Source organism: Betta splendens, chromosome 6 (genome assembly GCF_900634795.4).
Source record: "Betta splendens chromosome 6, fBetSpl5.4, whole genome shotgun sequence".
Taxonomy (NCBI): Eukaryota; Metazoa; Chordata; class Actinopteri; order Anabantiformes; family Osphronemidae; genus Betta; species Betta splendens.
This window is the reverse complement of record NC_040886.2, coordinates 11,229,676-11,255,237: the sequence shown is the minus strand read 5'-3', so window position 1 is coordinate 11,255,237 and position 25,562 is coordinate 11,229,676. Positions and strand designations below refer to the sequence as shown.

Sequence of the window (25,562 nt, the reverse complement as noted above, 5' to 3'; positions counted from 1 at the left end):
TGCGGGCTCCCGTCAGAGCTGGCTCCGCACACAGGAACCGACCGAGCTTCCGAGGGTACAGCGTTCACGGAGCGTCTGGGTATGAAGAGAAACACGTGCTGAGTGTGCGCCCGCCGCAGCGAGATGGCGCTGTTCTGCACGTTTAACCTCTGCCGCGCACCCGCGCTCCGGCTGCCTGTCATGTGTTACACGTCTACCTGGGCTCCTTTATTCCGCGAAACGATTCAACTAAAATGGGAAAATATAATACACCAACGTGGCCTGTCGAGTTCACACAATTCATTAGCATTTATTTTAATGCACAAAACATTTAAACACATTTCTGGGGCAAAAATGAAAGATGCGTTGCTTTATGAGCGGAAACATACAGAGACAACAAACATCATGTTCGACGCAGAACAATGAGGATAATTTATGCTCTATGTGTTGTGAGACCTCATGAATGCAACCTCCACAGCTGTCATTGTCGGTGATATTTCGATTTTTTTTTAAAAGAATCAGATGCCCTTGGCAAATATTTGGTGATAGCAGCCTGGTCTGTTACACAAGGCCGTGTTTCATCTATTAATGATTCGTATTACACTTCAAATAAAAGTGTGTGCTTGTTTTTTTTAAAGACAATCGAGTACATCAAAAGAGGACCATCGAAAAATCCCAGACTCTCCCTCAACTGAGGCGGTTCCGTCATATATATATTTTTATTAATCCTTATAGAATCGAAAACACGTTTTGCTGTCGTCTGATTCCATTTATTCATTTGCGTTGTTATTTTATTTTGTATCGTATTTCCTAACAGTCTTATTTCTGTCTGCCGGAGGTGAGGAAGGCAGCGGCCTGTTCACGACAGATAATAGCTTGATAACACAAACTATAAAATCAATGACGTTTATATTAATTCTGCTCCACGATCACATTTATCTCCCGGATTGTTAAAAATAAAATGAGGCAATCCCGGTGTATTTCTCCTGCATTATTCGCGTATATTGTAGATTTCTCTCCTCTGTAAAATTCAGACGTTGCGATGCAATAAATAAATGGGTTCAATATTTTAGCTGATTACTAATTTACTGTTACTCCAAATTTTTTTTTTGTATTCTAGCTCTAAATCTCTAAAGACCATCCAGCTTCTAAACTGGACAATGGATCCATGTGAAGTCAAGCAGCCTCAGTCTCTCTGTCTTGAATCATTATTTTCTCATTAAAGAAAATACTGTAACATACTTTATACACGTATCGTATTAGCCTTCGGTGCTACTGTGAGTATTTCCCTGTGTATGAATATTTTTAAATGCGATCACATCGATAAAATCGCGTGATGAACGTCTTGGACGAATTTACATCGCATTTTAATAAAAGTTGCCTATTTCTCATTATAAATCCCGCCCAGAAGAAGGCTAATATCAGGGACTTAACTGGAGCCATTTCATGATGTTCACATGTTGTGATAAAGCTTCCGTGAAGTCTTGGCCAGTCCTCTGAACTTTTACAACTATATGTAAACAAGTTGTCAGTTTGGGAATAATCTTCTTTACGTTTTATTGGAATGAAAATGCAATCTCCCAAGCTTAGATTAGGCAGACGAGCTGCTCCTCTCGTCCGCCTCTTCTTTTTTTTTCGTTTCTTGTCATTGGTGGGGCTGGACTTTGGTGGACAATAATGCGGCAATTGTTGATGCTTTGTGACCCATAAAATTTGAGGGTGGCTATTCTGGCTTTGGTATGTAATTATGCAAAACACTTTGCATAAAGACTTGCCATCCGATCTAATGATAGAGCCTGCAGTCTCATTTCCAGAGAGGGAGTCACCAGCGAAACCCTGCTCTCCGTCTGACGGTGGAAAAACTGCCACAATAAAACCAAGATAAACTGCACATTAGAGCACACGCTATTGTTCAGGTAATTCTGTTGTGGTGTGGACGGTGATGATCTAACAACGTGAGAATGTATTCCTAAATTCAAGCTCTACTTTTTCTTTCTTTCTCTTTCTGTCTTTTGCAATAAATATGATCAAAATCAAGATAAATTACTGTTACTATGATTCATTTCCAGGGTCCAGAATTTCCAGGTTGTTTATTAAAAGTCTGCAGCCTGCATTGCCTTTGAGATGTACACTATATGGGATATTCTGTGTATGCACATAATAAACACTTGTGCTGTCTGACAGAGGTGTGAATCTGAGAGCTTTTCTACCAAATGAAGTGCCAGCAGACAGAGAAATAAAGAGATCTGCAGCTGTCAAGGGTCAGTCAGGCAGAGATTGCTTCTAGAGATCTTTGGAAAAAATCACACGTTTGAAGGCTTAGTGCTTTGCTGTCTTCGCATTTCAAGCTCAGATCAGTGGAATCAGAAAAAAAAGGAGAACATGGGTTGGAGAATTGTGATGTTGGAATGGACGAGTGCTTTTTGGAAGGCAGGAGACGAGCCTTTTACCTGATCCTTCAGAGGAAGGGGGAGAGCCCAAGTTTTTTGTTCTTACATTAAAACATGTATCACACAATTAAAGCAACAGTGCCTCTAATGTCTGCATGTGTGAGCAAATGTAATGTACAAAACCTGCTCCGCGCTCGCCTCTAATTTGATGTGTGTGTCGACAGAAAGGAGGAGTGAAGGAAAAACAACTCTGAAGTGTTTCATGACTCGCTCATGGATTCAGTTGGTTGCTGCTGGAAAACGTTTATAGTGAAAATGTGGAACCTCGTTTTTTTCTTGTGAATAATTTTGGCAAAGTTTAGGCATAAGAAAACCTAAATAAGAAATTAATTGAAAGTGTTTTTCCACTTCATTAATTTGCATTTTGTCAGGGATTTTCACGGTGGATCCACTTTTGATCCCTTTCTGGTTCCTGGGTAAAAACAGAACCTTTGGTTGTGGAGCTTGATGTTGTGTTGTGATCACTGGCTAATTCTTTGTGTTAGTGGAATTATCAAACAATACACCTCTCTGATGTCCTTCACATGATTCAACACACCCTGAAGCTGCATTTACACAGACAAACCGTTGTGAAACTGGGCAACAGAGGGAAAAAGAAGAGCAAGTCGTCACCAAGCACAGAGTGACTTGTTGTTTTATGATATCTGCAGGAAACAGTGGAGGCACAGCAGCGTCTGGCAATGTGGATTCTTAACTGAAGCCAATAAAATCTAATATCCTCAATTTAATTTAAAGACCACATTAGTTAAAGCTAGGGAGTCGTCTCCTGCTAATTAAGATACAATATAAAACATATAAACATAACATCATAAATGTTTCCTTTCCCATAAGACAATTACTTCCTCACACACACACACACACACACACACACAAACACACAAACACACACACACACACACACACACACACACACACACACACACACACACACACACACACACACTCTGCACGTACAATAACACAGAGGAGTCTGCAGCAAAGCAAAGCCCAGTAGGCAGTTGTAGTCAATTTTGCCAAGTGTTGAGGTCGAGCTGTTTCGACCAATCACAGCACAGGACGGACACCAACACAGTGAATCCTCCTTCAAGTCTGGAGTTCTGCATCTAAAGGCTTCTTTTTTCTCTCTCTTTCTTAAAACCTTTGCAACTTTGCACTTTTTAAGAAAACTTTCAGTTTAAGAAGATTTGACATGATTCCAGTCGTGTAAACCTTTTGACAGCTTTCACGTCAAACTTACACGTCACTCCCAAATTTAAGTTTGTTTTTAATTCCCGGAGTTCACCGACGTTCTCCCGACATAAGACTAACTATAGTTGACAGCTTCATTTTTAGTGTTTTTAATTTTTAATGATGGGGAAAAAAGTAAACCTGTTTAAAGATGAAACAAGGGAGAAGAAATGTGACAAAGGTCAAACAAGCACATTATGACTCATTATTTGATTAATAATCCTGACGCTGAGTCTTTTTAAAAAAAATAAAAGTCTTCAAAAAGTCTTTAGCTTTAAATCCTCGTTTTTCCATCCAGCCTCCGCTTCCGAGTGTGACTTGTAGCCACTTTTTTCATATTCCATGTAATTCCTTCTGCCTGCTTGCTGCTAGGGAGGCAAAATATGCAAATCCCATCAGATTTATAACACTTGGTGCCTTTCGGTTGTTCACGAGCTTCTGCTGTGGCGTATTATTATTTTCAAGGGGTTCTCAGCAGGACATAAAAGGATCATAAGTTATTCTCCCACCTGACAGAAAATATTCCATTCCCCCTTCGTTTCCAAAGATGGACCCAAGGAAAAGTGATGGTGACGGGATTTATTATGATCTGAACGGATGGCGGCGCGTTGAACACTGGACTGAGCGTCATGCAAAGCTGCATATGAAACAAAATATAAATTGACAGAGAATGCTTTGGAGGAAGTAAAAATTCTTTCATGTGACAGCGTCATGTGCTCATTAAACCATCTGCAAAACAGGTAAAACAAACATTCTGATTCAAAAGACCACAAAGGGAAAAACCACTGGACTTCACTCAACGGAAACTGGAAATGAGAAGCTGAGAGAAAAAAGAACCCTGTGAACTCTCAAGTTTTTGTTTTTGGTTGTTAATAGCGTTCAAGTTTTTCAGACAACTATCTCAAACTTTGTCTTTCTTGTCAATTACACGTAGGAATCTTTTAAAGCTCATCACACGGCGCCTGCTCCTGCGTCATCAGTGCGGCTGTTTGATTGTGCGCCTCCCGTTCTTCTCCTTTCGCCGTCAACGCCGTGTCTTTCTTATTACACGTCCCTCCCCGGGATCCAGTGGCTCCGACAGAAAGACCTCTGATAGGCCTGGTGTTAAAGAGCTCTGATCTGGGCCATGACAGCTTAGTCCAATCAGGCTGTTCAACATGCTGGTTTGACTGTCACTTTCAATTTTCACATGACCCCTTGGTCCTAGAATGGGGGATAAGTGGCAGAAAGTAGGACTGAAAGCTCGTGTTATTGGCCTGACAGCTTCACTCATCTGAAAGTAATGCAAATCGCAGTTCATATTTATACCCTGACCTAATGCGCACACAGGGAATCTGCTGTATGTGCACGCCGGCTGCCGAGGCGGCGGCGGCGGCGGCGGCGGCTTCCTGCGTGTCCGAACGCACGCTGTTAAATGTTATCCAGCAGATTCACCTGCAGGAAGGCAACAGAGGAGAACGATGTCCGCAACAGAGAGTTGAACTAAATGCTACAATAGACACGACAGCATATGGGGCAGTTTAGCTGCAGGAAGCAAAGCCACATTGTTTCACTTCATGGATCACCAGCCGCTACATGTGCAACATATGGCTTTTCCATAGCATGTTACTGAAGCGGGGAAATACATAATTCTGCTGCCACACATGCACATCTGACCAAATTTTCCAATATCCTCCCTGAATGTTTTATCTGAGTCCTATTTATGCACATGTAGGTCATAAAAGAGGAGCGTTATCAGTGGTGGAGGATGTGGTCATTATCAGACATGGTGCTAGACGGCAGGGAGGGGTTCATTGTTCGCTGTGCGCTGCCTGCCCAATGACTGAATAAGGTGTGTTCATTGTTCATTCTCTCTGCGTGAAAGCCACAGGCTCCAGCTTTGCTTTTTTTTTTTTTTTTTTTTTTTCCTCCTCTCCCTCCACCAGCGTCGTTACTGTGCTTAACTACAACATCGCTCATAATGCGGCGGCCACGAAACGCCGCAAAGGGGAAGTAAATTACAGAAGCTGCGGTCGTGGAATCACCTCCCGCCGTGAAAACACCCACAATATTTTGTCATTTACCAAAAAGGCTGCGAATGAATGATGGGGGTTTGGTCGAAAAAAAAAACCTGTTCCATCGTCAAACCGAGGCCATTAAACATGTTAAATATCCGAGGAATAAATAAAAACTATTCCACTATTACTATAACTATTCCAACACAGACTTCTCTGCTTTCAATGTACTGCTGCATCAACCATGTCATAACACTGGGTGATGGAACATTATAGGTTGTTGCTTTTTCCTCCTGGTATAATCCACACTTCTTGTCCCCTGCCTGCCCTCCTAATCCCTTGGCATGTGTTGGTGACATCACATGGCTGTTGGCTCCAAGTTCTCGTCCCCCTGTCATTAACTCGGCGAACAAATGAATAATGACTGGGAGACTTGCTGGCTCCCACCACTGACCTTGGGTATTATTAGAGTGACCTCTCTTTGGCTTGACCAAAAAACCTTTTTGATATCATTGCTGGAAGTACACTAGGAGTGATGGCCTGTCTGCCTGCGGGGGAAAGCCGAGCGTTCCGCACAGAGGGGGAGGAAGACGCTGTCGGAACCGCCGCCGCCGCCGCCGCGTAAACCTACACTCTGCTCCCACTGCTGCTTCATGAATACTTAATTAGAGAGCACCGCCTGAAATACCACACGCACAAGTTGCCTGACCTCTCCTTACCAACAATGCACAATATTTGGGTCTAGCCGGGCGACACGGTCACGTGACGCGTTCCGCTGTACGGGAAAAGCCTTTTGGGAGTCTTGTCGCCGTGTGATATCATCCGCGCAGAGCGAGGGGAGGATCAGTCAGGTGTGGCGGCGGCAGGAAGCGTGTCACGAAGGCGGTTCTCCCAAGAAAATGGTGGACGGCACGAAGTGACAGGGATCACAACCTGCTGAGGGTGGGATTTAGTGTCGGAGGGGGGGGTGGAGAGTAGCGCAGTACCGTTACTCGAGTACTTTACTTGTACTGGTCTCCAAGTACCTGCTCCAGTCCTTCTACCTGATGCACATTTTCTGTGTAGAACCTTTGACTTCAGGAAGCATCTGAATGCTCCTCGCACATCTGGAGAGCTGCTCGGGAGGCGTTGTGCTTTTATCTGAGGGGAAACAAAGCAAGCAGAGGAAACACACATCAGAGTTCACAGGAACTATTTAACCACATCCAGCGGTACACGCAAACTGTGAACACGCCCCGGTTGAAAAGTAGATTCAAACTAATATTTACTCATGCTTCACGCTCGTTTCCCGAGTATCATGAATCAATATTAAGGTTTTACAAGCACAAAAGCTCATCATACGCACTTTCAAATTAAACTATTTAGTATCAAATAACTGTGAAAGTTAAATTATGAGCAAAAACAGCATCCACCAATAAACTATTATACTCTCACTTTTAAAGCTTTGATAACATTATTTTTCTATTGTAATTGAACTATGAGAGCAGACCTGAAAGCTCATTGGTTTACAGGAAGTTTGCATGGAAACGTTTAGTAAATGGCTGCGGATTCGTGCCCTCAAGTTAAACTGTTCTATATCCAATTACAAAGCTGCTGCTAAGCAGCCAGAAGGAAATTGGAAATGTATTTTACCATGATGCAAATAGCTCATCCAGATTTCATAGATCCAATTAGCCCAGTTCTAATTAAACACTAAAAAAGTTTAATAATTAATAAATTGACGCCGAAATGAAATTAAAATGCAAGTTTGTCAATCTCGCCTGCAGTAATTGAGAGTCCGTTTCTATACGAACGATGACAAAGACGTATAGAAGCGGTACCTCACAGAACGAATAAAATACCTGACATGAAAGGTAGACGCGGAGACTGGCTGATGTAATCAGTGCTGCCACATCGAGGGCTCTCCATCATTACAATCTGTAGATTGCAATAAAAGTTCCCAGAATTGCACTGAGCAGCCCAATCTAGTCCAATAGACAATCACAACCTCTGATCTCGGTCCCAATTGAGACACATCCCAGCTGAATGTCTCAGAAATTAGACCTACTTGGTGCGACCATGATCCGGAGATGGACAGATAGAGCAGGTGGTTTCCCCCTCCGTCTGTCAAACACGCACACGCGCATCAATCGATAGGCTTCACTCAAAGGCTTTGTTATTTACAACAATTTGTGTTGGTGCAATTTCACACGGCCTCGCGTGAGCCTGAGGGGCCAAATTGCGGCGCTATTAAAGGCTGACAATTAGTCGTTTGGTTACGTTGAAGTCACTGGAGCCGCGCGACAGGAGCGGACGACCTCTGGCAGCGGAGAGCAGCAGCGTGGGAAACGAGGAGAGGAGGAAGCCCCGCGTCCGTCCAGACGCTGCTGCGGTGGAAGAGAGGGACACGCCGCGCGGGCGGTGCGGCACGAGGTCTCCAAAAAGTCACGCTTTTTTCTTGCACAATCGAAATAAAAAATAATGAAACATGTGCCAATAAATGTAATAATTATAAATATAGGCGTGTGTTTAAAGGACACGTTTTTTGTGCTAAAGCGCATTTATAATCATGAAATAAGAAAAAAAAAAGAAAATGGAGATCGGAGCAAAAATATTATTTTGGTTTATATGTTAATCAGTTGTTAATTAAAATCGGAAGGTGATGATAAATTTGTCCAGGTGTCACAAGTCCAGAACGAACCTTTAATTAAAAACGAACCGCGGATGGATTCCCTTTAAAATATTTCGATTAATAGTAACAACAACAACAACAATAATTTATTATTATTATTATTATTATTATTATTATTATTATTATTATTATTATTATTATTATTATTACTACCGCCACCACACTAGCCGTGATATACAGTAAAGACAATATAGAGCTCGTGTTTCGGGCGCAGCAGCAGAGAGCGAGCTCAAATAATTCCCCGCGCAGAGACGTTTCCCCGGGCGGAGTTCCTCGGAGCAATATTCAGAAAACAGCAGGTTTAATGTCCGCCCAGGACCCGTCATGACTTTGTTGTTGTTGACGAGCGGAGCGCTGTATACGCAGAACAAGAAGAGGAGGACGCGAGAGAGAGTGGGCGACGCGGCGTGTGCGCGTGTGACCTGCCACAGAAAGTTTAAATGCGCTGGGCAGAGACCTCATGTGACCAAGGTGAGAAGGATGATAGAAATCATCATCAGAGCAGTAATTACAGTATAGTTTATGGCTGGCTGCCTTTGCCAAAAACAGTAATTGGCGCACATCTCTTCTTTTAACCAGAGAAAAGCGTTCAGCTTGGGAGGATGGAGGCAGTTGTGAAAGCAATGATGGATACTATTGTTCAAAATTTGACCCTCTATTAACATCTCTTGGCAGCATCTGGATTCTGTCACCATGGAGGAGTACAGAAGTCATTTTCTCAACATACCAAATCCCCTCTTTTTAAATGCCCCCCCCCCACCAATAAATGGGTGAAGGCCAGAAGCCCCATCTCTTCCTTTATCACCCTCCATCCCACCACCTCTCCATCTTTCCCTTTGTTTTGCAGGTGTCTCCAATTACCTGCTAATTTGCCTCTAATCTTGGCACAATTCTTAATAAACATGTTTATCCCTCCTAAAACCAAAGTCGCTGAGAATTTGAGCGAGAACAAACGCACAGCGGTGACATATCTGTGCTCCGCGCCGTTAAACAATGTGCTGATTTATCAAATTCAGAATAAAAGTATTGCAACCCAAAGGAGACGAGAGGGGGAGTCTCTTGGTGATAGATGCAGGTTGTCGGGTGGCATTTCATTATGAATTTTCTTGGTAGAAGATGAGTGCTAAGGACCAGTCAATTCAACAGACACGACAAGAGTGTTGCTAAGAGACAGGGATGCTGCACAACTTCCATCAAGAGCTTGACTCTGACCTTATGCAAATCAGTTTCTGCTAAATCTTTTGTGTGAAAGTGACCGCAATGTCACTAATACCTGCCCTGAAAATGCTTGAATATCTAGATTTCTCAAGATAAAAAAAAAACACCTTTTGGAAAGTGTAACAGTGCATCAATTCTAGACCTGACGCACTAGTTATAGTTTAATTAAAGCAAAAGAAAGATTCAACACAACAAAAAATGAGTAGCACCAAAGTCTGGGGGTCACTGCTTTATATCTCTAATTGATTTCCTGTACCATCAGTTTATTCATTTCTGACATACTTCCCCACTATTCCTACTGTGTATTTATCATGCAGGAAGTTCTGCATCTTAAATTGCCTTTAACACACTGGCCATTAACCTTTATGCTAACATCTACCTAATGCACCTGATGCATGACATTTTGCTGAAGCCCGATTGCAGCAACATGGGCTGTTCACATGCAAGACATCAACACATGCAGTTTTTGTGACCTGCTCGTCATTTAAGACACAAAAGATAATGATTGCTGTGGGTGGGGGGGGTTAGATGGCTGGAGAGGGCAGGGAGGGTTGTGACCTGTGAGATGGTCTGTATCAGGTTGTAGCAGGTTATCTGAAGTGGACGCTGATAATGGCCTTTTAGACATGCCAGGTTTGATCCCCTCAGCACCGAGGAGCTGCCTTGATCAATAGTCTGAGTGGATCAGTGATATGAGGTTACTGTATCAGCAACAATAAGCAGTCGAACGGCAACAGTCAACACGAGGAAGTGAAAAGGTCCACTTGTCAGCGGGGATGCTGCGCGCACCGTGCGCTAAACGTTAAAAATCAAGTCGATCGCGTATTGATTCCTCATCATGTTACTGACTCTATGCAAAACATAAATAAAATAACAGGAACACCTGGGAATTTAGACATCATGATCACAGGCGCGCCCCTCACGGATTAACTTGCTGCAATAAACACAACTTGAAGGCAGAGGCATAAAACGGGCGTTTTAATCAAAGCTAAGTGAAATATAGATCCCCTCGCGCCTCTGGCTCCTCGCATTATACGGCGAAGGAGCGAGAGAGGGAGGAGACGAGCGCAAACGCAGGGAGAGCGAGAGAGAGCAACACACCACCGCGTTCAAAGCCAACCTTGTCAATAGTACTCACAGTGGGCTAGGGGAGTGTAATAGCACTTTCCTGATTCTACATTGATATCATATAATCCAGTGTGCCCTGTTTCACTATCATATTTATCTAACCTGCTGGGGGACAGGCTAAGGGGGACAGTGTCCCTGCTGCTAGGAGCAGACACATTACACACTGCCTCGTGTATTCTTATTGATTACTCCCACCCCACAGCCCAGGGACCATAATTTAACTCAGCAGGCACTACAGTTAATACTGGAATTCAAACATTCCATCTACACTTCAAGAGACAAAAACAATTGACACTTTAAAAATGTGCAGGGCCTCTCTAAATGTGATCTGAAGGGAATGGATCTCCATTTTCTGGTCCGTGTTTCTTTTTTTTTTTTTTTTTTAACCCTCCTCTTCTACTTCAGTCTTCAGCCTGTGCAGCCGTCACATTGTTTCTGACAAGAACTGTGGACAAATGTGCTTTATAGGGATTAACATGATTAAAATGGGAGTATATTATTACAAGAAGGACATAAAACTTTATTCTTTTACACGATCAAACATGGGTTACAGGTTAAATTTGCAATAACAGAAAACGTGACTAAAATCTTTAATATTGAAAAGATCAAAGGTGCTTTGCTCATAAGCACACATGTAAAACTAATATTAAATTAGCAAACCACTTTTTCAAAATAAATCACCATCTTGGACAAAGTCTGAAATTCAGTCATGGCAATTAAAAATCCTTTCCTCAAACTTCCTATTGATCCTGAGGACGTTGCTGTCAGATGGTTTGTGCCAGAGGACTCGCACGCTGCAGGCTCTCAGGGTTTAAGATCAAGCAAAGATCATGGAACATCTTCAACAGCTCTGAGAACCACGCGATTACGACGTTTGAGTCGGTTAAAGTGGCATCCGCCGACGTCCACGCAGCCACGTGGAGAGCGCTCACAGCGGGAAGCTGGTTAGTGTCAGTGGAACGCGATCCGGAGGGGGTGATGTGGACAAAACGACGCTGCGGATTATCACTGCACCACCAGCGTCACCGCTTTCCAGAATTCCATTGTTTTTCTGAATAAAGGAATAAAATTTTAATAAATTTGATCTATTAAGACAGAAAAACTGAGAAGCATCTGTGACATCTGACATTATTAACTGTGATTTCCCTGAGAGATGGTTACAACCAGTCTCTAATTTAAAAATAATTTTATCTAACAAACATAACTCAGAATTAGAGGTAACAGGTACCTCCACTGAATTTAATTAAAGAAGCGAAATAATAAGAAAAATACTTTTAAAAAATCCAAATCCACCATCAAGGCAGAGTCATTTCAAACCGGACTTTTTCATGACTGATCCATGTGGCGTCTACGCCACTAGGATTTTTTTTCAGCTAAAATGAGCATCAGTGGGGAGTAATATGCATTAAATTGACTCTGTTTCCTTTAATGAGAGAGAAAGGATTTGATGTTAATGCTGTTGATCTCACTGAGGCTTCAATCCGGCTAATTAACCAGAATTTCTGCAAGACACTAAAACAATCAATAAGAAAAAAATATTTCATCAGTGCTATGGATCCGACGCTCAGATATTCAGATAATTAAAACACTACAGGAGCAACCTCACCTGAGCCTCGACACAACCAGCTTTTCGGGAACAGCCCCCCCCCACACACACATTTTTTAGTGGAATCGTTAAAACGCCTGTTTTATCTCAGCTTTTAGTCATAGTGTGGCAGCATTCAATGTTGCATCTGTGTGCTGTGCAGAGATAGAGTGTCTGTGGAGGGCCAGGGAGCAGACTCCAGAGATCCATCCATCTCAATCTGAGGCTACAGCTGACACCTTACAAAGAGGTACAATTAATAAGGGTATTATCCAGCAGTAGGCAACAATAGAGTCCTAACGCAGAGACACCAACCTCGGGAGGCCCGGAGAGGAGAGAAAGGGAGCATGTGTATTTATGGGTGGGGGAAGGGTGAGCCAAAGTGCTTGGAAATGGGATGCATTACAACCAATGTCTTCAGTACATGAATTACAATCTATTATAAGTGAGTCTCATGATAGATGGTACCAGCTGCTTTGTGTGCTAAATGGGTCACTTCCAGCAGCTCATTCTACTCTCTTTAGGTGAAATGTTTCAAATATGTAGCCACAATCTCCCCGCTTCATTGATTACACCCCAAGTAGTTTTGAAAGTCGCTTAAGCTCGGTTCGAATTAAGTTTAAAAACTGGCATTAATTACGGCCGTCGTTGTCCGTTTGGCGACGGTTTCCAGTTTAGAGAGACATTATCAGGAGGCTGAGATATCAAACACAACATGACTGATAATGGCGCTCGCATGAAAGTGTCCTATTAGTGCAGGCTGAGTGCAGCCCTATGGTTCACAGGGGAGAGGGCGGAGACACCGCTGCACTGACATTTACAGCAATCCAGGAGTTGTTTGTGGTCACTGGACTGTAGACAAATGCTGAACCCAAAGGTCAGAGGTCAGGGCTAAATTTCATCCACAGAGGAGGTCCCTCTGTTGGAAAAGACAAACAGAGAAAGTAGCTGAGGTGTGAAGTGCTCCTGCTGTCGGGGAAATCAATCAGTCGTCATGTATAAACACAACCCAGACCAAAAGAGGAGAGAGCAGAATAAATGTTGGTAGAAAAAAACGGAGAAGAAGAAGAATGCACACACACAGATCAATACTTAATGAACTGATGAATGACACAACAGCCTGGGAGCGCAGTCTTAAATAATGAACTCTAATCACTTCTAAGTCTGCTGCCGTTTTTCATACAGAGTCGAGAGTCCTCCACTGTGATCGTTTTATATTTCCCTGCTCGTTCCATAGGGAAAGGATGAGCTTGGTTATGGATTAACGCTGCGATCAATAACAAGATAGGAGTCTGGCTCTCTAAGCTGAGCAAAATTAATTTGAAATGCAGTCAAACTCTTATCGACGGCCGGCCGGGGTTTTGCTTTCATTGCAAGTAGTTGATAATCCAGCAATATTGTGATGAGCAGCTAATCTCTCATTTTGAATATGACCTCCACCGCTCATGATAAAAGCTAAGGCTGGGCATCCATTTGTTGTCCAGTAGGGTCTCCTGGTGGACTAGTCTTCTACTTAGAGCTTTGCTGTTATGATGTCATACATTTTATAGTTTATTTTAGTCAAAATGGAAAGGAAACGACTGCAATGTGGCCTAAAAGCCATATAATATACTCAGACCAGCTACTTCTGCTGGGTCAGCCAACCAACACTTGAACGGTGTCCTGGTCACCTCCAGCCAAACATCATCCACCAACCTTAATCACTGAAGAGCAGAGGGAAAGTGGTGTAACGCAAGTTTCAAATCAGACGCAGAACAAAGCAGGTTAATTGATGATCAACAGAGTCCGACTTTAATGAGGCCCCGTTGCCCACGGCCGGGCCCGGTTCACCGTACACGGGACTTTCTCCTCACTGCTCCACTTTCTTTGATCTTGTTTGCGTTTTTTTCTTTCGCCCACTGCTGGGATTGTCATTGTTGGTTTTAATTACTCCGCCACCAAATGGTACAGATGAAAGATAGGTGTCTGTAATTAATACCATTTCCATAAATTTGAATCGCTAACCAGTCTCATTAGCAAGAGTCTTTTGTCTTGACTGAAGTTCTCGTGTCATCTGTCTCCAACTCTAACTATACGGAATAATATTACTTAAGACAGGAAATCACTTGATATGCACCATATTTTCTGATAATCAAATTTCACTGTAGGTAATTAAATGCAGCACATACTGTAGCTCGACTGCAATGATTGAGGTCAACCTGAAGAAAATGCCAATTGTTATTATGTATTAAACAATTATAAAACTCTAAAGTCTTTTCAATTAGTCGTTTCAGAGAAAGACTTTATTCAAGCTCAAAAACATAATCAAATTGTTGGAGAACTCATCTTTGATGATGTGTAATCAGGATCAGGGCTGCGTGGTGCAGCTCTGGGCCACCAACTAAATGAGTTGCTTTGCTTCTGGCACTTACTGCGTTGGATGGTAGTCAGCTTGGCAGTAGGAGAGCTATGGTGTAGTCGCATAACAAAAAAAGGACAGTTACACAGAGGGGGCATTTCAAGGAGAAACACCTGTTGTTTTCATGACTTCAAATATGGTTACATTGGAAATGGAGGCCCTAAAATCTGAGCAGAGATCAGCTTTGAATATGATATCCAGTCACCTAAAATGTAAAATATGAATAAAGTTTCCCTAATCTCAAGGCAATAAAACTGCAAATATTTATTCATTCTTTCAGTCGCAATAATACTTCATCACATGGTTCCATAAAAACAGGATTTTGAATATTTTAAAAAAAACATCATTATATCATCATTGTCATTTTTATTCTGTTTACCTACAGAGTAAAAATGAAACTATTCTCAATTATAGTAGACCAGGTCAGACACAGGGAAGCAAGTCTTTGTTGCTGGTGACAGAGCTCTGTAATCTTGTGGAGAGCAGCCTATCATTACCAGGCAGTGTGGTAATAGACTGACATGGATGCTATGGGGAGCAATTGATTCCACACATCAATCAGTGGGGAAACTCATCTTAACGATTGCAGAGAAGTGACTTGTTTGTCCTCAACATCATGATAAATGCTAACACGCGCAATGCGAGCAGCCGAATGGAGGGGTAATTACCCGTCCTGAGAAATTCATAAAGCCGCTCCTACTTTGCTCGTCTTCTGATATTCTCAAACAGGTTTAATACCTGCAGATGTGTGCTGATGTTCTCCAGCTCTGATGAAATAGTAAAAAGTAATTGCCTCTCGACAACTGTTCACAATTCAGACCATTAATCTCAAACGTGAGCATTAAGTTTTTACTTATTCGTGTTTACGAATTGTGTGTTTTTCATTAATGGACAAAAGTATCAAAGAGTAGCAGGTGTTCATTCTTTTTCTTGGTATAAATTCCTATAATCCCCGGTTTTCTTTATTGACTTGTGATGATTTTCTTTTATCTTCCTATAAAGAGCACACAGCAGCATCGCTTTCTCTCATCACAATCTCGCCGCTGCTTCTTTATCTGTGGGCATCTGTGCCAGTTAGTATGAAAGAAGCAGCTGGATGCGGAAAATATACTATCTTCCGCTGTAAAAGGGAAGGGTCCCACCTGATTAAGAAGGGCAGGGGAAAGACTTTGGCAGGCCAATGGGAGAGGTCAAGGATAGACCAGGCAGTTTCACTCCCCCACCGCATCATTTTTGTATGACAGCACCACCCGAAGGTTGGAGTTCACCAAGACTTTTCATGAACAGAGCGCTTAACGTCAAACACAAGATTAAAGCGGGGGTGTCGCATCTTGGCAGCACCAAATGAAAATATCAACTGCTAAGCCCCACTCTGAAAAGCCAGGGGACAGGTATCTAATATTAGAGAGTAAGCCTAGTTAGCAAAGGCGGCCCGCTGCTTTCCACGCTCTCAGCGGTGGTCAAAAGGCCAGGCTGGCTTTGGAATTGCTTTATTGGTGAAATATATTACAGTAGAGGCCTGCAGAAGCGCCTTATTAAGGAGGCAGGGAAGAGATGCCCCCGTGACATATAGCAGGAACTGAGGACATTTCCATATTACAGAGGAAAATACAAGCTCGGATCTCATCTTATTTGTATCGCACCAAAAGTCAGGCCAATAAATTTTTGCATGAAGAAATATTTACTCTGTGGTTCATAATTTGGAATTAAAACGGAGGAGGAAACGGGTTTTATTACAGTGAATGATAAAAAATGAAACTAGGCACATTTTGAGCTGTTTCAGTCTTATTGCGCGTATCTAGGGGTAAAACTGTAGTGACGGCTGCTTTTAATGGGACAAAGCTTTGAGCCACAGCTTATGCACATTTAAGACGCCGTCACATAGAGAGAAGCCATTTTGCAGTACACAAATGACTTGTTTTCCTGCCTCGTAGTGTAGCAACAGAAGCTGGTGCTTCAGCTCTTTAAGTGGCTTGGAAGCATAAAAGAGGCTTATGTGGCCCTCTCATTGCTTCAGCCACATAATCAGATGACCTGAGGAGAGCTGAGGAGAAACAAAGACAGTCAGCTCTCACTGCACTTTCATCTATCTATCTATCTATCTATCTATCTATCTATCTATCTATCTATCTATCTATCTATCTATCTATCTATCTATCTATCTATCTATCTATCTATCTATCTATCTATCTATCTATTCACCATGTGACAGTGAAGACACAGGTTCATTGTGAGGAAATACAACTGGAAGTAACAGAATTCCCACCTCACATTCAAAATAATGAGAGGCAAAGTTCGTGGCCTGAGTTCACCCAACTTGGAGCACAGACATAAATTAATACTCAGGAGTCTGACTTGTGACTATAATGGCAGTGAGAAATTGAATAAATTTAGTTTTTTTTCCCATATATAACTTTACAGTTTTGCACTTTTATTAAAATAAAAAAAGTTTAATTTCCAAGAAAAAATATACATATATAGAAAAAACACATACATAATATTAAAAGACTTCAATAAAAAGAAAATATGTTTTAAATAACAAAAATAAAAATATAAATAAGTTTTAATGTTAAAAAATGTTATTTCAAAACTCTTTGTTACAACACAGGTTTTTCCATATGATCTTTGGCGATGTCTATTTTTTTCTGTAACGTAGCACTATTTATAATCAGAAACTCTAGTAGGACATGAAGCTGATCTCAAAGGCTTTTCTATAATCCCTCCCCTGGAAGTGGTCTTTACTGGAAGGCTAGTTTGTGATGGGCTCACCCAGTAGCACAATGTTGCATTGGGATACAGCATTCAGCTTAAGCCAACTTATCAACTACATTCAAAGCACATCCATTGAGCTATGTGGGGAGACTTTTTGCAGATCTATTAAAAATACTCTTATCTGTATTTAGCATATGCTGTGTATGTCAGCGCTGGCAGCTTTAGACGGATTTACACTCAAAACACCTCAAGCCATTCTTGAGCTGAAACTACTGATAACATTCTGAAACTTCTGCAGACAAGCAGGTTTTACAAATAGATAAATTCATTCAACACACTTATATCGCTTTATTAACTTATTTTTTGGTGCAGTGTCTGTTTTTAAAATACAATTTTGCCCTTTTTCTGCAGTGTGCTTTTAGAAATGATTGTGCTTCCCACCTGTGTATAAATAAAAGATGAATTACATATTTAGCAGAGGGAGTTTATTGCTTGGCTCCAGAGAACAAAACGTCACACAGGAACATTAGCTCTCATCACACATACATAAAAATAACATCCCTCAATGTTGCCACAACATGGAAAATAATATTTGCAAGGTCACGTTTTTTTACAGTTGAAGAGGGGAAATGATAATTTGACATGTTTTGTATTTTCTTTTCTTTTCATTTTGTGTAGCATAGTGAGATCAAAAATCAAACCACCAGTTTTCTGCTTATTAAATAAAACAAGACACAAATGAAGAAATGTTGTTGGTAGTTGAATTTCACATTTGAAACCAGCAGTAAAAAATGCACAAGGCTGTGCACAGAGTGTGTTTCAGTGGGAAGTCCTTCAGAGGAAACGCTGGGGCTGCAAAAAGCCTCACTCTCTCCTTTCTATTCAGTTTCCTTCTGCACGACAGTCAAGCCTGTTTATAGTGTGGAGTAATTACTTTCACACTAAGGACTGAATTTACCTAAAATGGATTTAAAACACAGTTTCTTTAAATTTCTAGATTTTATAATTTAATTGTTTTATTGTTTATAAGATGGTCTTAAATTGGGTTATTTTTATGTTAAAAAAAAGGAGAGAATGGAGAATTTTTATTTTAAAAACAAGTTAATTCTTTTTCAAACACATTTTCTTGTGCTTCTAAATATTTTATATTTTAAATATTTTCCATTCCCTATTTTAGTTTTTGTTGGGTGCAAACCTTTATTTAACTCTGCACTTTGGGCTGTGGAGGTTTGGCCTTTGAAGCGATTGAGAACGAGCACTGTTATTCATGCTGCATTCAATGCTGAGAACCCAGACTCCAAAAACAGCAGTATCCTCTCATACCTGTTGAGAACACTTTCATCCTTAATGGGCTCATTAGCCACATTGTTAATTGAGTGCTATTCAGGCCAACATCAAAGCTAATAATAATTGTTTACTTACTTACTTACTTACTTCACCAATATAGACCCAACTATGGCATAACACTGCTCTTCTAGAAGCTATAGGCTGATAAAGAAACACATATTTCTGAATGAACTGACAACACAAAACCAAAAAAAGCATTAAGAGTCTCACATCACAATTAGCACACTTAGAGCTGTGCTTCAATTGTGCTTTTAATAATTTCACTGGTCCACTTTTATGCAGTAGTTCAAATAAAACTGCTCTTTAGAAGAAGAAATGATATGATTAAATAATATTAAAACATTTTTAGCTTCTATGAGATTCGTCTTATCTTATTATATAAAAGAAGAAATTTTAGTTTTTTCTTGTGATAAAAAAGAGCTACACTAATTAATTTTAAAATAAAATAAAAATAATCAACGAACATAATAATAATAATAATAATACTCATAATACTAATAATACTACTACTACTACTACTAATAATAATATAGTTTATATTCGTAAATTCTTGTCCTATAAGTTTTCCCCTCCCACACGCTGCTGCCATATTAGTGGATAATGGGATCCGAAAATGGAAGCTAACTCATTGGAATTAAATTTATCAGCATGTGCTCAGAGGTAATAAGCTGTCAGTTATAAAATGAAGATTTGTATTTAGATATATGATAGGAAGAAAAATGAACAGGCAAAATAAATGAAGCTGCTTTACAACTAAATTACTTATTTGGAGCCAACAGACCACGAAGAGAATCATGATGATGACAATGATTATTGCAGATAATATTTTCCCTATGGAAGTGAAGATAGCGAGTATGAAATAATTACGTAACACTGACTCACAAAGAGTTAACTGGAGGGAATATTTGCTAAAATGTTTTGATAGAGAGACCAAACCTTGAGGCATTATCAAACATACAATGTAGAAAATCTAATTAGCAGAGAGGGGGATGTGAGTCCAAGACAGGCTGATCAAAACAAGACTGACACATGAAGCAGTAATGTTTATATGTAGGAATATTATAAACCACAAACATGTCCACTAATTCTAACCATCAAAACAAATGCTCATAAGCACATACGTTTGTGTCTCTGACTCCCTCTCACTTACAGAAGCTGCGTGTTCATTTCAAACTGCAGGACTTCTATTTTTAAAACAGGACTGAGCTGATGAAAGCCGGTCTGAGTTACAAGCAAGCCTGTGCGAAGGCAGCTGAGTTTCAGTTGATTAAGTACCGATGCATGATGAAAGTTTTTTTTTTCTAAATGACAACACAGTCAAAACATTTCAAAGGAAACAATCCCTGCTCTACGGTGGGACGCAAACCACCCGGGAGAGTGAGATGAGAGGGACGTGAATGCAAGTGGGTAAAATGAAGGCAAATGAAATCTAATCATATATGACAGTAACTGTCTTATTATTGTTTATTTTCCTCTGCTTCTCCAATAAGTAATTTGTAGTTTGTGTAATATGTCATTTTGTTATTTACAAGTGACTTGACGGCTGTGAATTTTTTGCTGTTTGCCTGTTTGTGGACTAATAAAAGAGTTTCTAATGAAACACTAAAACAACACAAGATGTAAATACATGTTGAAAATAAATAGGAACAATGACTAAAACTTTAGAAAAGTCTTTTTAAAACCTACATTTTAAAGCCAGAATTAAAAATATCCGCCATGCTGACAACCTTGCGTGTGGAGCTGCTGTATTTAATATATATCACTTATTGAGACAGAGGGAGATGGTAGATATACTCTTTCATCTGGGAAGCTTGGTGTAAACAAGCAAAGAAAAGTGTATTAAAAACGGCGTGTCTATAGGGCTCATGTCTGACGCCTGTCAAATCATTAAAAAGGAGAGGTGCTGTTATCAAATGCCTGCGATCAGCAATAGTGGTGGCCCATCACTGAGACGAGGTATGTCTTCCATGGGGGCAACTCGAGGGCCTTTTGTGAATTTATAGAGGACGATAAAATCAGCTTCATATTTCTCCACAAAATCGGCTGATGAAAGCAGCCCGAGAGAGAATTACATGGCAAGAGTTTTGTCACCAGATCCATAGGCTTTATAGTCTGGGAATTGAAAAGGTAATGAGAAAAGCCATGCTGCAGGTTGGCTGTGTTTAATAAGTCATCATGCCTCTATCTATTGTCGCACAGGCCCCAGCGAGATTGTGTTTTCACCATACTTTATACTCTGCAGCTAGCAGGCATTTCAATGGGTGGAATACGGCCCAGAGCAGTGGAGCGGGCTAGTTCCTAGCGCAGACACCATTACACAGAGTTGTGTGATAACACCGAGAGAAGAACAAAGTCTAAAAAATGAGACTGTTCTCCAATTGCCTCTCTTCTTGAAGAATATGTGATTGCAATTAAGATAGAAGGCTTTATGGAGGAAAAAAAAAAAAAAAAAAAGACACAGACAAGCCAATTCTGGGACGTGGCAATTATGTGCAACTTAGGAGCGAAGTTCCCCCTCCCTGCACAATGCACAGACACGCACGTATGTCTGTGCATGTATGCAAACACGCTGCGCTCAGACAGACGCCGACAGCACGGGAAGGAGTGACGCAAGCGCCGTGGACCTCAGGATGCTCAGGATCATAGTTGGCAGATGTATTTTTCCTCCTTTCTCTTTGTTTTTATCCATCTCATAACTCATCAAACAAATTCCCACCATCCCAGTGATCTCTTTATTCTCCTCACAGATTTTATGTCTCCGAGTAAACTCAGCATCGAAAGGCATTAAAAAGATAAATAAATAAAAAAATAACAGCCTGAAGGAAAATGAATTCAAATGTGAGCTGATGATGAATGGCTGAACTGATTTTCTGGGAAGAATTAAAGCTTTGTAACGACACTTGACACGCGTTTGATGAAAGGAGGAATCAAACAAAGAAAAAAAAAGAAAAGGAAGAAGAAAAGGACGACTTTTTACAGTTTGTGTAATTACAGTATGACACATATAATGGCCCATATTTTCCATTCTGACAGCAGCTCCAGAGCCATCTTTTGTCTTTATGTCATTGCCTCTGGGTATGCACGAAAACAACACTATTACTACACTCAAACCTGGCCGGGGCCGTTTGTTGTACAGTTGTACGCTTCCATCTACTTACACCAGCAGACCTGTTTGAAAAGACAGACTTGTCACATGCGCTGATCGCCGGGAGTCAGTCAGGGGGATTTCTGGAGCGCGTGGCGTTTTTAACATGGAAATTGGCTTTGAACCCCATCTGTGCAGGTCGGCACATCTTTGGGCAGAGCTCTGCTATTGCTGACAGGGAAAATGAACCATCAATTCCTTATAATGTGGCCTGATTATTATCCTACTTACCCCCCGCGAATTCATACTTAGTGAATTCCTGCACCCTATGAAATCTATAAAGTCAGAGACAGAAAAGACCTAATGTCTCTCTTTCCCCCAAATAGCAGCCAGAAGCACCATCAACATAGCAATTTGAAAGGAAAATAAACCTATCAACAAACCACTTTTAGAGCAGCACGGGGTGGTTTTACCAACTCTCCAACCCACCGCGCTACATCTAAAGTATGAAAAACCATCATATCCAGCCGGCAGCAGTGCTGAGACAAAACCTGTGTCCAACAAGGCCCCAGGAATCTGTTAGAAAGTGACTAACAGAGAATACTCTGAGTTTCCTATCAAGACAGTAAGGACTGGTGTCGAATTAAAATGATTAAAAATGTATCCTACCTGTGTAGATATGCTGATTTCAGACCCAAAAACCAAAATCAAATAAAGCCAAGAACCAAAACAAAGGTTTATATGTTGAGACTCTTAACAAGTGCAATGGGACTCTGACTCTGACTGTGACACATGATACAAACCCGAGTTTGAATGTGCGGAGTGTGTTCAGCAACTTCGGGAAGGGATCTGTCAACGTCCAATCTGGGATGTCTTTATTTGACACCGCGGGTTTTGTTAGGTTTCTTGAGCCAGTCCAACCCGCTGGTGTCCCTTTCACCCCTAAAAGCAGCTGGGCCCTGACCCTTGCAGCGCTGGACCCTCAGAGCCGAGCTCCTTTCAGCCCCGGCGTACGGGGGAACCTCCCCGTTCCCTCCCACCGGCAACATCCCATTCAGCCGCAGAGATAACTTTATTCATCTTGTGCATCATTGTATCCAACTGAATGCAGAAACTATGCGGACACTCCAGTGAATTGAACTAGCGTGCGTGCATGTGTTAGCAGCGGGAGCAGGGGGAGGCGTTATGTCTTAATTTCTTCATTTTGACAGATAATACATGCGCGACAGGCACCCGCCGCCTTTCCAGCTCAGCGCCAGTTTACCTGTAGCATCAAATTTGAGGAAGATGGTGTTATGATTACATGTTAGTGTTTACAATATGTAATCATGCCACAGAAATTCAATACATTTTGACAATTACACCGGCGACTGTGGATGATTTCCGTGTGTCACTGGAGTTAATTTGCATGAAAGTACCAAACAGCTACTTTTTCCCTCCCTTTTTTAATTTGGTAAACTCTGCTCTTCTATTTCTGTTTTAACGATGGGCAGCTGGCGGAGACAGTTGAGCTTATTTTCACCTGCCTAACACCAAAACAGCGCTAGGACCACCCTGCTCTTCTCTCATCATTCATATTCAAGCCAGGGCCTCTTGACAAGTCTGCTGATCTCACTCAGTGTTTTGTGATTCGGACAATGCGTTTTCACTGTGTGGGCAAAAATGCTGAGGCCATCACACTTCTTGAGGCCGGTCTTGTGAGACTCAACTGAGGCAGAAGCTCTGAATTATTCCTCTTCTGTGCCATGAGCTACGGTTGTCAGTGGATCTGACTGATCCCAGATGAGTCTCATGCAGCAATTGGAAATCCTCCATTTCTTTACTAATATGACCAAAATGTGTATATTTTTAATATGAACAGAAAAGTAGTATGAATGTATAGAAAGGTTAATCATAAACAAGTTATAGGATACAAAAAACACTGCAAAACCTTGACAAGTTACTATGAATTATTAAAACAAATTGTAAGTAGCCAGTAAAAAGACCTGAATAACATTTAAAGATGCTTTGACAAGACTTAATCACTTTTTATGACTAATAAAGTCCCATCAAACCTGATGTTAAACTGCTGCTCTACGCACCAACATATCGTCAGAACTGCTCAACTTTTCTGCCACAAGAAGTTTGATGATGCTCGAAATTATGATCCTTTATAAAAAAAAAAGAGTGAATATTTCTGATGTAGCCATTGGTAAAAAATCCTTTGGGGGATTTCGATATCTAAAAGAGAGAGGTTTATACATTAGCGCTGTAGTTGCAAAACACTGTTGATATTCAAATGATTATTGTGCAAAATCTGGGATAAGCTCCTGTGTGAGAGCTCTTCTAAGTGCCTACAACTATTGCTAATTCCCCTCACCATTGTGGGCCGAACAAAGGCCTTAATCCCATTTCACTTTTGCAGGAGGCTAGGGCTATTTTCCTTCTCATAAACCAACAACACTCCCCCTAGCCAGAGCTGAGAGGTTCTGAGAAAGGGGCCAGTGTGTGTATACTTCAAGGCTTTTTTGTCCAACTTGGCTAGTACTCTGCATAAACTTTTAAGTGGTCCCAGTAGGCCTCAAACACCTTTTGGCAGAAAAAAATACGCTACCACCAACTGTAAAAAGGAAACCAAACACTCTCTTAACCTGGACAATACAAAAGAAAATATATGAAGTCCTTTATAAGTCTGATTGGGTATGGGCTGCGAAGAGTTAACGCGGTTTTTCATGCAGTAGTAAGGGAACTTTCATTCTTGTGAAAGCAGCTCTCTTTCATTGCATTTGAAATCCTTTAATACATTATTTATAACATGGTGGTCCACTATCAAAGCACGTGAAGTAGGACAGGACTCAGTTGTTGTACTTTGTAGTTTAGTTTTCGCTTGCAGCTGGAAAAATAAAACCACTTCTCTCACTTTGACATATTTTCCTTTGTTATTCAACCCACTTCACTTACCTTCATATTTATGGTTTAATTAAAACAGTTTCTGGGATTTTGCTCATTCAATTATAGCCACATCACAGAGTCCTCGCCGCTAACGTTAATATTGTAAGGAAATGGGATTACAGTTTTTAATAACCAGAAACGCCATTTAATTTTAATGCATCGCTTAAAATTATTTCCCCACCAGTTACCACAGAATATATATTTAAAATACATAAATTAAGCTGTTGTTTTGTTTTAATTCAGCTGTATAAATAACAGTATGAGCTGAATATGCTCATATGCTCAATAGCAGCAGAGTATTAAGTGATGACAAAACTCCCTGGAACAGACAGCGGTGCCACAAGCCCAGTTGTTTAGTAAGTAAGTGATGGCTTCATTCAGCTGCTGTGTCATGTGGTGCATGTGAACCAGCATGCAGAGCAGCATGTGGCCTGTGTTGGCTCATGTTGGGTGTGTAGTTAGAGGGTCTAGATGCACTTAAAAAGGAGAGGGGGCCGCAGCCAATACAAATCGGCCAGGAGTTTCCTTCGGCAGCCAGGCACACCGTCTGGCTTTAATCTTAATCAATTAGATACCCATGAAGTGCAAACAAGTCGCAAACCCGCCAGTGTACACAATACAGTATAAAGACTCGGCAAATTACATGCGGCGGAGACAAGCGGCACCCCCTTCCTGCAAAGAGTCAACTCCAAAGCCTCACCTCGCCCAGATCATATGTGTGCCATTGACTTCCATTGTAATAAAGAGGATCTCTGCTAAAATGCCCACTGGAATCCAGAACTGTTAGCTTAATATCCACTGGGATCCGCTGAGGTGAGTGTAGCCTTTCACATACGA

The 25,562-nt window shown here is 41.2% G+C and overlaps 1 long non-coding RNA gene across 6 annotated transcripts in view; it reads right to left on the bottom strand.

Moving 5' to 3' along the window:
- Positions 1-269: 269 nt before the first annotated feature.
- LOC114857254 (uncharacterized) overlaps positions 270-25,562 on the bottom strand; it is a 121,830-nt gene continuing 96,537 nt past the window's right edge. For 5 of the 6 annotated variants that reach the window (XR_005897818.2, XR_005897820.2, XR_008694970.1 and 2 more), the window contains one exon: positions 270-6,790. This is a non-coding gene — a long non-coding RNA (uncharacterized LOC114857254). The remainder of the gene's footprint in view (positions 6,791-25,562) is intronic. The other variant, XR_008694969.1, reaches the window with a different exon arrangement.